Below are 14,032 nucleotides of genomic sequence, written 5' to 3'. Positions count from 1 at the left end.
GGCTCCCGGAGCCGAAGAAGCGGCTTCTTCGCGCAAAGACGATTGTACCGCTCACAGTGCTCTCTTAGCGCCGCTTCTGCCGAAAGAAGCCCGGGAGCGGCTCTTAGCTCCGGAGAGCATCGTACCTTCGTCTTTAGCGTCTTTTGTGGTCTACATCCTAGCAGAAAGCTTTTCCACTCTGTCTGGCAAGGAAAACCTGCGGGAGCACAGAAAACATCTCCCATCGTGTTCTGGACGTTGCACGGAGGTCTGCCAAGTGTTTGGCATGAAGGAAAGAAAAGTTGTCCAAAACAGCTTCCAATCGAATATTCATGTGATTGGAAACATCAGGAAAGTGTAAGGTACTGTTTTCTATCAGTTGGCAAGCTGCGCACACAATCCCAGGGCTGTACAGCTTCCTTCTTCCCCTTTCCGATGCTGCCGCTCTCTCCGGCTCCCGGAGCCGAAGAAGCGGCTTCTTCGCGCAAAGACGATTGTACCGCTCACAGTGCTCTCCTTAACGCGGCTTCTGCCGAAAGAAGCCCGGGAGCGGCTCTTAGCTCCGGAGAGCATCGTACCTTCGTCTTTAGCGTCTTTTGTGGTCTACATCCTAGCAGAAAGCTTTTCCACTCTGTCTGGCAAGGAAAACCTGCGGGAGCACAGAAAACATCTCCCATCGTGTTCTGGACGTTGCACGGAGGTCTGCCAAGTGTTTGGCATGAAGGAAAGAAAAGTTGTCCAAAACAGCTTCCAATCGAATATTCACGTGATTGGAAACGTCAGGAAAGTGTAAGGTACTGTTTTCTATCAGTTGGCAAGCTGCGCACACAATCCCAGTGTTGTACAGCTTCCTTCTTCACCTTTGCGATGCTGCCGCTCTCTCCGGCTCCCGGAGCCGAAGAAGCGGCTTCTTCGCGCATAGACGATTGTACCGCTCACAGTGCTCTCTTAGCGCCGCTTCTGCCGAAAGAAGCCCGGGAGCGGCTCTTAGCTCCGGAGAGCATCGTACCTTCGTCTTTAGCGTCTTTTGTGGTCTACATCCTAGCAGAAAGCTTTTCCACTCTGTCTGGCAAGGAAAACCTGCGGGAGCACAGAAAACATCTCCCATCGTGTTCTGGACGTTGCACGGACGTCTGCCAAGTGTTTGACAAGAAGGAAAGAAAAGTTGTCCAAAACAGCTTCCAATCGAATATTCATGTGATTGGAAACGTCAGGAAAGTGTAAGGTACTGTTTTCTATCAGTTGGCAAGCTGCGCACACAATCCCAGTGTTGTACAGCTTCCTTCTTCACCTTTCCGATGCTGCCGCTCTCTCCGGCTCCCGGAGCCGAAGAAGCGGCTTCTTCGCGCACAGACGATTGTACCGCTCACAGTGCTCTCTTAGCGCCGCTTCTGCCGAAAGAAGCCCGGGAGCGGCTCTTAGCTCCGGAGAGCATCGTACCTTCGTCTTTAGCGTCTTTTGTGGTCTACATCCTAGCAGAAAGCTTTTCAACTCTGTCTGGCAAGGAAAACCTGCGGGAGCACAGAAAACATCTCCCATCGTCTTCTGGACGTTGCACGGAGGTCTGCCAAGTGTTTGACAAGAAGGAAAGAAAAGTTGTCCAAAACAGCTTCCAATCGAAGATTCATGTGATTGGAAACGTCAGGAAAGTGTAAGGTACTGTTTTCTATCAGTTGGCAAGCTGCGCACACAATCCCAGTGTTGTACAGCTTCCTTCTTCACCTTTCCGATGCTGCCGCTCTCTCCGGCTCCCGGAGCCGAAGAAGTGGCTTCTTCGCGCATAGACGATTGTACTGCTCACAGTGCTCTCTTGACGCCGCGTCTGCCGAAAGATGCCCGGGAGCGGCTCTTAGCTCCGGAGAGCATCGTACCTTCGTCTTTAGCGTCTTTTGTGGTCTAAATCCTAGCAGAAAGCTTTTCCACTCTGTCTGGCAAGGAAAACCTGCGGGAGCACAGAAAACATCTCCCATCGTGTTCTGGACGTTGCACGGACGTCTGCCAAGTGTTTGGCATGAAGGAAAGAAAAGTTGTCCAAAACAGCTTCCAATCGAAGATTCATGTGATTGGAAACATCAGGAAAGTGTAAGGTACTGTTTTCTATCAGTTGGCAAGCTGCGCAAACAATCCCAGTGCTGTACAGCTTCCTTCTTCACCTTTGCGATGCTGCCGCTCTCTCCGGCTCCCGGAGCCGAAGAAGCGGCTTCTTCGCGCAAAGACGATTGTAATGCTCACAGTGCTCTCTTAGTGCCGCTTCAGCCGAAAGAAGCCCGGGAGCGGCTCTTAGCTCCGGAGAGCTTCGTACCTTCGTCTTTAGCGTCTTTTGTGGTCTACATCCTAGCAGAAAGCTTTTCAACTCTGTCTGGCAAGGAAAACCTGCAGGAGCACAGAAAACATCTCCCATCGTGTTCTGGACGTTGCACGGAGGTCTGCCAAGTGTTTGGCATGAAGGAAAGAAAAGTTGTCCAAAACAGCTTCCAATCGAAGATTCATGTGATTGGAAACGTCAGGAAAGTGTGAGGTACTGTTTTCTATCAGTTGGCAAGCTGCGCACACAATCCCAGTGTTGTACAGCTTCTTTCTTCACCTTTCCGATGCTGCCGCTCTCTCCGGCTCCCGGAGCCGAAGAAGCGGCTTCTTCGCGCAAAGACGATTGTACCGCTCACAGTGCTCTCTTAGCGCCGCTTCTGCCGAAAGAAGCCCGGGAGTGGCTCTTAGCTCCGGAGAGCATCGTACCTTCGTCTTTAGCGTCTTTTGTGCTCTACATCCTAGCAGAAAGCTTTTCCACTCTGTCTGGCAAGGAAAACCTGCGGGAGCACAGAAAACATCTCCCATCGTCTTCTGGACGTTGCACGGAGGTCTGCCAAGTGTTTGGCATGAAGGAAAGAAAAGTTGTCCAAAACAGCTTCCAATCGAAGATTCATGTGATTGGAAACGTCAGGAAAGTGTAAGGTACTGTTTTCTATCAGTTGGCAAGCTGCGCACACAATCCCAGTGTTGTACAGCTTCCTTCTTCACCTTTCCGATGCTGCCGCTCTCTCCGGCTCCCGGCGCCGAAGAAGCGGCTTCTTCGCGCAAAGACGATTGTATCGCTCACAGTGCTCTCTTAGCGCCGCTTCTGCCGAAAGAAGCCCGGGAGCGGCTCTTAGCTCCGGAGAGCATCGTACCTTCGTCTTTAGCGTCTTTTGTGGTCTACATCCTAGCAGAAAGCTTTTCCACTCTGTCTGGCAAGGAAAACCTGCGGGAGCACAGAAAACATCTCCCATCGTGTTCTGGACGTTGCCCCGAGATCTGCCAAGTGTTTGGCATGAAGGAAAGAAAAGTTGTCCAAAACAGCTTCCAATCGAAGATTCATGTGATTGGAAACGTCAGGAAAGTGTAAGGTACTGTTTTCTATCAGTTGGCAAGCTGCGCACACAATCCCAGTGTTGTACAGCTTCCTTCTTCACCTTTCCGATGCTGCCGCTCTCTCCGGCTCCCGGAGCCGAAGAAGCGGCTTCTTCGCGCAGAGACGATTGTACCGCTCACAGTGCTCTCTTAGCGCCGCTTCTGCCGAAAGAAGCCCGGGAGCGGAGCTTAGCTCCGGAGAGCATCGTACCTTCGTCTTTAGCGTCTTTTGTGGTCTACATCCTAGCAGAAAGCTTTTCCACTCTGTCTGGCAAGGAAAACCTGCGGGAGCACAGAAAACATCTCCCATCGTGTTCTGGACGTTGCACGGAGGTCTGCCAGGTGTTTGGCATGAAGGAAAGAAAAGTTGTCCAAAACAGCTTCCAATCGACTATTCATGTGATTGGAAACGTCAGGAAAGTGTAAGGTACTGTTTTCTATCAGTTGGCAAGCTGCGCACACAATCCCAGTGTTGTACAGCTTCCTTCTTCACCTTTGCGATGCTGCCGCTCTCTCCGGCTCCTGGAGCCGAAGAAGCGGCTTCTTCGCGCAAAGACGATTGTACCGCTCACAGTGCTCTCTTAGCGCCGCTTCTGCCGAAAGAAGCCCGGGAGCGGCTCTTAGCTCCGGAGAGCATCGTACCTTCCTCTTTAGTGTCTTTTGTGGTCTACATCCTAGCAGAAAGCTTTTCCACTCTGTCTGGCAAGGAAAACCTGCAGGAGCACAGAAAACATCTCCCATCGTGTTCTGGACGTTGCACGGAGGTCTGCCAAGTGTTTGGCATGAAGGAAAGAAAAGTTGTCCAAAACAGCTTCCAATCGAAGATTCATGTGATTGGAAACATCAGGAAAGTGAAAGGTACTGTTTTCTATCAGTTGGCAAGCTGCGCACACAATCCCAGTGTTGTACAGCTTCCTTCTTCCCCTTTCCGATGCTGCCGCTCTCTCCGGCTCCCGGAGCCGAAGAAGCGGCTTCTTCGCGCAAAGACGATTGTACCGCTCACAGTGCTCTCTTAGCGCCGCTTCTGCCGAAAGAAGCCCGGGAGCGGCTCTTAGCTCCGGAGAGCATTGTACCTTCGTCTTTAGCGTCTTTTGTGGTCTACATCCTAGCAGAAAGCTTTTCCACTCTGTCTGGCAAGGAAAACCTGCGGGAGCACAGAAAACATCTCCCATCGTGTTCTGGACGTTGCACGGAGGTCTGCCAAGTGTTTGGCATGAAGGAAAGAAACGTTGTCCAAAACAGCTTCCAATCGACTATTCATGTGATTGGAAACGTCAGGAAAGTGTAAGGTACTGTTTTCTATCAGTTGGCAAGCTGCGCACACAATCCCAGTGTTGTACAGCTTCCTTCTTCACCTTTGCGATGCTGCCGCTCTCTCCGGCTCCCGGAGCCGAAGAAGCGGCTTCTTCGCGCAAAGACGATTGTACCGCTCACAGTGCTCTCTTAGCGCCGCTTCTGCCGAAAGAAGCCCGGGAGCGGCTCTTAGCTCCGGAGAGCATCGTACCTTCGTCTTTAGCGTCTTTTGTGGTCTACATCCTAGCAGAAAGCTTTTCCACTCTGTCTGGCAAGGAAAACCTGCGGGAGCACAGAAAACATCTCCCATCGTGTTCTGGACGTTGCACGGAGGTCTGCCAAGTGTTTGGCATGAAGGAAAGAAAAGTTGTCCAAAACAGCTTCCAATCGAAGATTCATGTGATTGGAAACGTCAGGAAAGTTTGAGGTACTGTTTTCTATCAGTTGGCAAGCTGCGCACACAATCCCAGTGTTGTACAGCTTCCTTCTTCACCTTTGCGATGCTGCCGCTCTCTCCGGCTCCCGGAGCCGAAGAAGCGGCTTCTTCGCGCAAAGACGATTGTACCGCTCACAGTGCTCTCTTAGCGCCGCTTCTGCCGAAAGAAGCCCGGGAGCGGCTCTTAGCTCCGGAGAGCATCGTACCTTCGTCTTTAGCGTCTTTTGTGGTCTACATCCTAGCAGAAAGCTTTTCCACTCTGTCTGGCAAGGAAAACCTGCGGGAGCACAGAAAACATCTCCCATCGTGTTCTGGACGTTGCACGGAGGTCTGCCAAGTGTTTGGCATGAAGGAAAGAAAAGTTGTCCAAAACAGCTTCCAATCGAAGATTCATGTGATTGGAAACATCAGGAAAGTGTAAGGTACTGTTTTCTATCAGTTGGCAAGCTGCGCACACAATCCCAGGGCTGTACAGCTTCCTTCTTCCCCTTTCCGATGCTGCCGCTCTCTCCGGCTCCCGGAGCCGAAGAAGCGGCTTCTTCGCGCAAAGACGATTGTACCGCTCACAGTGCTCTCTTAGTGCTGCTTCTGCCGAAAGAAGCCCGGGAGCGGCTCTTAGCTCCGGAGAGCATCGTACCTTCGTCTTTAGCGTCTTTTGTGGTCTACATCCTAGCAGAAAGCTTTTCCACTCTGTCTGGCAAGGAAAACCTGCAGGAGCACAGAAAACATCTCCCATCGTCTTCTGGACGTTGCACGGAGGTCTGCCAAGTGTTTGGCATGAAGGAAAGAAAAGTTGTCCAAAACAGCTTCCAATCGAATATTCATGTGATTGGAAACGTCAGGAAAGTGTAAGGTACTGTTTTCTATCAGTTGGCAAGCTGCGCACACAATCCCAGTGTTGTACAGCTTCCTTCTTCACCTTTCTGATGCTGCCGCTCTCTCCGGCTCCCGGAGCCGAAGAAGCGGCTTCTTCGCGCAAAGACGATTGTACCGCTCACAGTGCTCTCTTAGCGCCGCTTCTGCCGAAAGAAGCCCGGGAGCGGCTCTTAGCTCCGGAGAGCATCGTACCTTCGTCTTTAGCGTCTTTTGTGGTCTACATCCTAGCAGAAAGCTTTTCCACTCTGTCTGGCAAGGAAAACCTGCGGGAGCACAGAAAACATATCCCATCGTGTTCTGGATGTTGCACGGAGGTCTGCCAAGTGTTTGGCATGAAGGAAAGAAAAGTTGTCCAAAACAGCTTCCAATCGAATATTCATGTGATTGGAAACGTCAGGAAAGTGGTAAGGTACTGTTTTCTATCAGTTGGCAAGCTGCGCACACAATCCCAGTGTTGTACAGCTTCCTTCTTCACCTTTCCGATGCTGCCGCTCTCTCCGGCTCCCGGAGCCGAAGAAGCGGCTTCTTCGCGCAAAGACGATTGTACCGCTCACAGTGCTCTCCTTAACGCGGCTTCTGCCGAAAGAAGCCCGGGAGCGGCTCTTAGCTCCGGAGAGCATCGTACCTTCGTCTTTAGCGTCTTTTGTGGTCTACATCCTAGCAGAAAGCTTTTCCACTCTGTCTGGCAAGGAAAACCTGCGGGAGCACAGAAAATATCTCCCATCGTGTTCTGGACGTTGCACGGAGGTCTGCCAAGTGTTTGGCATGAAGGAAAGAAAAGTTGTCCAAAACAGCTTCCAATCGAATATTCACGTGATTGGAAACGTCAGGAAAGTGTAAGGTACTGTTTTCTATCAGTTGGCAAGCTGCGCACACAATCCCAGTGTTGTACAGCTTCCTTCTTCACCTTTGCGATGCTGCCGCTCTCTCCGGCTCCCGGAGCCGAAGAAGCGGCTTCTTCGCGCATAGACGATTGTACCGCTCACAGTGCTCTCTTAGCACCGCTTCTGCCGAAAGAAGCCCGGGAGCGGCTCTTAGCTCCGGAGAGCATCGTACCTTCGTCTTTAGCGTCTTTTGTGGTCTACATCCTAGCAGAAAGCTTTTCCACTCTGTCTGGCAAGGAAAACCTGCGGGAGCACAGAAAACATCTCCCATCGTGTTCTGGACGTTGCACGGACGTCTGCCAAGTGTTTGACAAGAAGGAAAGAAAAGTTGTCCAAAACAGCTTCCAATCGAATATTCATGTGATTGGAAACGTCAGGAAAGTGTAAGGTACTGTTTTCTATCAGTTGGCAAGCTGCGCACACAATCCCAGTGTTGTACAGCTTCCTTCTTCACCTTTCCGATGCTGCCGCTCTCTCCGGCTCCCGGAGCCGAAGAAGCGGCTTCTTCGCGCACAGACGATTGTACCGCTCACAGTGCTCTCTTAGCGCCGCTTCTGCCGAAAGAAGCCCGGGAGCGGCTCTTAGCTCCGGAGAGCATCGTACCTTCGTCTTTAGCGTCTTTTGTGGTCTACATCCTAGCAGAAAGCTTTTCAACTCTGTCTGGCAAGGAAAACCTGCGGGAGCACAGAAAACATCTCCCATCGTCTTCTGGACGTTGCACGGAGGTCTGCCAAGTGTTTGACAAGAAGGAAAGAAAAGTTGTCCAAAACAGCTTCCAATCGAAGATTCATGTGATTGGAAACGTCAGGAAAGTGTAAGGTACTGTTTTCTATCAGTTGGCAAGCTGCGCACACAATCCCAGTGTTGTACAGCTTCCTTCTTCACCTTTCCGATGCTGCCGCTCTCTCCGGCTCCCGGAGCCGAAGAAGTGGCTTCTTCGCGCATAGACGATTGTACTGCTCACAGTGCTCTCTTGACGCCGCGTCTGCCGAAAGATGCCCGGGAGCGGCTCTTAGCTCCGGAGAGCATCGTACCTTCGTCTTTAGCGTCTTTTGTGGTCTAAATCCTAGCAGAAAGCTTTTCCACTCTGTCTGGCAAGGAAAACCTGCGGGAGCACAGAAAACATCTCCCATCGTGTTCTGGACGTTGCACGGACGTCTGCCAAGTGTTTGGCATGAAGGAAAGAAAAGTTGTCCAAAACAGCTTCCTATCGAATATTCATGTGATTGGAAACGTCAGGAAAGTGTAAGGTGCTGTTTTCTATCAGTTGGCAAGCTGCGCACACAATCCCAGGGTTGTACAGCTTCCTTCTTCCCCTTTCCGATGCTGCCGCTCACTCCGGCTCCCGGAGCCGAAGAAGCGGCTTCTTCGCGCAAAGACGATTGTACCGCTCACAGTGCTCTCCTTAACGCGGCTTCTGCCGAAAGAAGCCCGGGAGCGGCTCTTAGCTCCGGAGAGCATCGTACCTTCGTCTTTAGCGTCTTTTGTGGTCTACATCCTAGCAGAAAGCTTTTCCACTCTGTCTGGCAAGGAAAACCTGACTGAGCACAGAAAACATATCCCATCGTGTTCTGGACGTTGCACGGAGGTCTGCCAAGTGTTTGGCATGAAGGAAAGAAAAGTTGTCCAAAACAGCTTCCAATCGAATATTCATGTGATTGGAAACGTCAGGAAAGTGTAAGGTACTGTTTTCTATCAGTTGGCAAGCTGCGCACACAATCCCAGTGTTGTACAGCTTCCTTCTTCACCTTTGCGATGCTGCCGCTCTCTCCGGCTCCCGGAGCCGAAGAAGCGGCTTCTTCGCGCAAAGACGATTGTACCGCTCACAGTGCTCTCTTAGCGCCGCTTCTGCCGAAAGAAGCCCGGGAGCGGCTCTTAGCTCCGGAGAGCATCGTACCTTCGTCTTTAGCGTCTTTTGTGGTCTACATCCTAGCAGAAAGCTTTTCCACTCTGTCTGGCAAGGAAAACCTGCGGGAGCACAGAAAACATCTCCCATCGTGTTCTGGACGTTGCACGGACGTCTGCCAAGTCTTTGACAAGAAGGAAAGAAAAGTTGTCCAAAACAGCTTCCAATCGAATATTCATGTGATTGGAAACGTCAGGAAAGTGTAAGGTACTGTTTTCTATCAGTTGGCAAGCTGCGCACACAATCCCAGTGTTGTACAGCTTCCTTCTTCACCTTTCCGATGCTGCCGCTCTCTCCGGCTTCCGGAGCCGAAGAAGCGGCTTCTTCGCGCACAGACGATTGTACCGCTCACAGTGCTCTCTTAGTGCCGCTTCTGCCGAAAGAAGCCCGGGAGCGGCTCTTAGCTCCGGAGAGCATCGTACCTTCGTCTTTAGCGTCTTTTGTGGTCTACATCCTAGCAGAAAGCTTTTCAACTCTGTCTGGCAAGGAAAACCTGCGGGAGCACAGAAAACATCTCCCATCGTGTTCTGGACGTTGCCCCGAGATCTGCCAAGTGTTTGGCATGAAGGAAAGAAAAGTTGTCCAAAACAGCTTCCAATCGAATATTCATGTGATTGGAAACGTCAGGAAAGTGTAAGGTACTGTTTTCTATCAGTTGGCAAGCTGCGCACACAATCCCAGTGTTGTACAGCTTCCTTCTTCACCTTTCCGATGCTGCCGCTCTCTCCGGCTCCCGGAGCCGAAGAAGCGGCTTCTTCGCGCAAAGACGATTGTACCGCTCACAGTGCTCTCTTAGCGCCGCTTCTGCCGAAAGAAGCCCGGCAGCGGCTCTTAGCTCCGGAGAGCATCGTACCTTCGTCTTTAGCGTCTTTTGTGGTCTACATCCTAGCAGAAAGCTTTTCCACTCTGTCTGGCAAGGAAAACCTGCGGGAGCACAGAAAACATCTCCCATCGTGTTCTGGACGTTGCACGGAGGTCTGCCAAGTGTTTGACAAGAAGGAAAGAAAAGTTGTCCAAAACAGCTTCCAATCGAATATTCATGTGATTGGAAACGTCAGGAAAGTGTAAGGTACTGTTTTCTATCAGTTGGCAAGCTGCGCACACAATCCCAGTGTTGTACAGCTTCCTTCTTCACCTTTCCGATGCTGCCGCTCTCTCCGGCTCCCGGAGCCGAAGAAGCGGCTTCTTCGCGCACAGACGATTGTACCGCTCACAGTGCTCTCTTAGCGCCGCTTCTGCCGAAAGAAGCCCGGGAGCGGCTCTTAGCTCCGGAGAGCATCGTACCTTCGTCTTTAGCGTCTTTTGTGGTCTACATCCTAGCAGAAAGCTTTTCCACTCTGTCTGGCAAGGAAAACCTGCGGGAGCACAGAAAACATCTCCCATCGTGTTCTGGACGTTGCACGGAGGTCTGCCAAGTGTTTGGCATGAAGGAAAGAAAAGTTGTCCAAAACAGCTTCCAATCGAATATTCATGTGATTGGAAACGTCAGGAAAGTGTAAGGTACTGTTTTCTATCAGTTGGCAAGCTGCGCACACAATCCCAGTGTTGTACAGCTTCCTTCTTCACCTTTGCGATGCTGCCGCTCTCTCCGGCTCCCGGAGCCGAAGAAGCGGCTTCTTCGCGCAAAGACGATTGTACCGCTCACAGTGCTCTCTTAGCGCCGCTTCTGCCGAAAGAAGCCCGGGAGCGGCTCTTAGCTCCGGAGAGCATCGTACCTTCGTCTTTAGCGTCTTTTGTGGTCTACATCCTAGCAGAAAGCTTTTCCACTCTGTCTGGCAAGGAAAACCTGACTGAGCACAGAAAACATCTCCCATCGTGTTCTGGACGTTGCACGGACGTCTGCCAAGTGTTTGACAAGAAGGAAAGAAAAGTTGTCCAAAACAGCTTCCAATCGAATATTCATGTGATTGGAAACGTCAGGAAAGTGTAAGGTACTGTTTTCTATCAGTTGGCAAGCTGCGCACACAATCCCAGTGTTGTACAGCTTCCTTCTTCACCTTTCCGATGCTGCCGCTCTCTCCGGCTCCCGGAGCCGAAGAAGCGGCTTCTTCGCGCAAAGACGATTGTACCGCTCACAGTGCTCTCTTAGCGCCGCTTCTGCCGAAAGAAGCCCGGGAGCGGCTCTTAGCTCCGGAGAGCATCGTACCTTCGTCTTTAGCGTCTTTTGTGGTCTACATCCTAGCAGAAAGCTTTTCCACTCTGTCTGGCAAGGAAAACCTGCGGGAGCACAGAAAACATCTCCCATCGTGTTCTGGACGTTGCACGGAGGTCTGCCAAGTGTTTGGCATGAAGGAAAGAAAAGTTGTCCAAAACAGCTTCCAATCGAATATTCATGTGATTGGAAACGTCAGGAAAGTGTAAGGTACTGTTTTCTATCAGTTGGCAAGCTGCGCACACAATCCCAGTGTTGTACAGCTTCCTTCTTCACCTTTCCGATGCTGCCGCTCTCTCCGGCTCCCGGAGCCGAAGAAGCGGCTTCTTCGCGCAAAGACGATTGTACCGCTCACAGTGCTCTCTTAGCGCCGCTTCTGCCGAAAGAAGCCCGGCAGCGGCTCTTAGCTCCGGAGAGCATCGTACCTTCGTCTTTAGCGTCTTTTGTGGTCTACATCCTAGCAGAAAGCTTTTCCACTCTGTCTGGCAAGGAAAACCTGCGGGAGCACAGAAAACATCTCCCATCGTGTTCTGGACGTTGCACGGAGGTCTGCCAAGTGTTTGACAAGAAGGAAAGAAAAGTTGTCCAAAACAGCTTCCAATCGAATATTCATGTGATTGGAAACGTCAGGAAAGTGTAAGGTACTGTTTTCTATCAGTTGGCAAGCTGCGCACACAATCCCAGTGTTGTACAGCTTCCTTCTTCACCTTTCCGATGCTGCCGCTCTCTCCGGCTCCCGGAGCCGAAGAAGCGGCTTCTTCGCGCACAGACGATTGTACCGCTCACAGTGCTCTCTTAGCGCCGCTGGTGCCGAAAGAAGCCCGGGAGCGGCTCTTAGCTCCGGAGAGCATCGTACCTTCGTCTTTAGCGTCTTTTGTGCTCTACATCCTAGCAGAAAGCTTTTCCACTCTGTCTGGCAAGGAAAACCTGCGGGAGCACAGAAAACATCTCCCATCGTGTTCTGGACGTTGCACGGAGGTCTGCCAAGTGTTTGGCATGAAGGAAAGAAAAGTTGTCCAAAACAGCTTCCAATCGAATATTCATGTGATTGGAAACGTCAGGAAAGTGTAAGGTACTGTTTTCTATCAGTTGGCAAGCTGCGCACACAATCCCAGTGTTGTACAGCTTCCTTCTTCACCTTTGCGATGCTGCCGCTCTCTCCGGCTCCCGGAGCCGAAGAAGCGGCTTCTTCGCGCAAAGACGATTGTACCGCTCACAGTGCTCTCTTAGCGCCGCTTCTGCCGAAAGAAGCCCGGGAGCGGCTCTTAGCTCCGGAGAGCATCGTACCTTCGTCTTTAGCGTCTTTTGTGGTCTACATCCTAGCAGAAAGCTTTTCCACTCTGTCTGGCAAGGAAAACCTGCGGGAGCACAGAAAACATCTCCCATCGTGTTCTGGACGTTGCACGGACGTCTGCCAAGTGTTTGACAAGAAGGAAAGAAAAGTTGTCCAAAACAGCTTCCAATCGAATATTCATGTGATTGGAAACGTCAGGAAAGTGTAAGGTACTGTTTTCTATCAGTTGGCAAGCTGCGCACACAATCCCAGTGTTGTACAGCTTCCTTCTTCACCTTTCCGATGCTGCCGCTCTCTCCGGCTCCCGGAGCCGAAGAAGCGGCTTCTTCGCGCAAAGACGATTGTACCGCTCACAGTGCTCTCTTAGCGCCGCTTCTGCCGAAAGAAGCCCGGGAGCGGCTCTTAGCTCCGGAGAGCATCGTACCTTCGTCTTTAGCGTCTTTTGTGGTCTACATCCTAGCAGAAAGCTTTTCCACTCTGTCTGGCAAGGAAAACCTGCGGGAGCACAGAAAACATCTCCCATCGTGTTCTGGACGTTGCACGGACGTCTGCCAAGTGTTTGGCATGAAGGAAAGAAAAGTTGTCCAAAACAGCTTCCAATCGAATATTCATGAGATTGGAAACGTCAGGAAAGTGTAAGGTACTGTTTTCTATCAGTTGGCAAGCTGCGCACACAATCCCAGTGTTGTACAGCTTCCTTCTTCACCTTTCCAATGCTGCCGCTCTCTCCGGCTCCCGGAGCCGAAGAAGCGGCTTCTTCGCGCACAGACGATTGTACCGCTCACAGTGCTCTCTTAGCGCCGCTTCTGCCGAAAGAAGCCCGGGAGCGGCTCTTAGCTCCGGAGAGCATCGTACCTTCGCCTTTAGCGTCTTTTGTGGTCTACATCCTAGCAGAAAGCTTTTCCACTCTGTCTGGCAAGGAAAACCTGCGGGAGCACAGAAAACATCTCCCATCGTGTTCTGGACGTTGCACGGAGGTCTGCCAAGTGTTTGGCATGAAGGAAAGAAACGTTGTCCAAAACAGCTTCCAATCGACTATTCATGTGATTGGAAAGGTCAGGAAAGTGTAAGGTACTGTTTTCTATCAGTTGGCAAGCTGCGCACACAATCCCAGTGTTGTACAGCTTCCTTCTTCACCTTTCCGATGCTGCCGCTCTCTCCGGCTCCCGGAGCCGAAGAAGCGGCTTCTTCGCGCAAAGACGATTGTACCGCTCACAGTGCTCTCTTAGCGCCGCTTCTGCCGAAAGAAGCCCGGGAGCGGCTCTTAGCTCCGGAGAGCATCGTACCTTCGTCTTTAGCGTCTTTTGTGGTCTACATCCTAGCAGAAAGCTTTTCCACTCTGTCTGGCAAGGAAAACCTGCGGGAGCACAGAAAACATCTCCCATCGTGTTCTGGACGTTGCACGGACGTCTGCCAAGTGTTTGGCATGAAGGAAAGAAAAGTTGTCCAAAACAGCTTCTTATCGAATATTCATGTGATTGGAAACGTCAGGAAAGTGTAAGGTGCTGTTTTCTATCAGTTGGCAAGCTGCGCACACAATCCCAGTGTTGTACAGCTTCCTTCTTCCCCTTTCCGATGCTGCCGCTCACTCCGGCTCCCGGAGCCGAAGAAGCGGCTTCTTCGCGCACAGACGATTGTACCGCTCACAGTGCTCTCCTTAACGCGGCTTCTGCCGAAAGAAGCCCGGGAGCGGCTCTTAGCTCCGGAGAGCATCGTACCTTCGTCTTTAGCGTCTTTTGTGGTCTACATCCTAGCAGAAAGCTTTTCCACTCTGTCTGGCAAGGAAAACCTGACTGAGCACAGAAAACATATCCCATCGTGTTCTGGA

This window comes from Ammospiza nelsoni, chromosome 8, assembly GCF_027579445.1.
Source record: "Ammospiza nelsoni isolate bAmmNel1 chromosome 8, bAmmNel1.pri, whole genome shotgun sequence".
NCBI classification, from domain to species: Eukaryota; Metazoa; Chordata; class Aves; order Passeriformes; family Passerellidae; genus Ammospiza; species Ammospiza nelsoni.
This window is presented reverse-complemented; position numbering follows the sequence as displayed.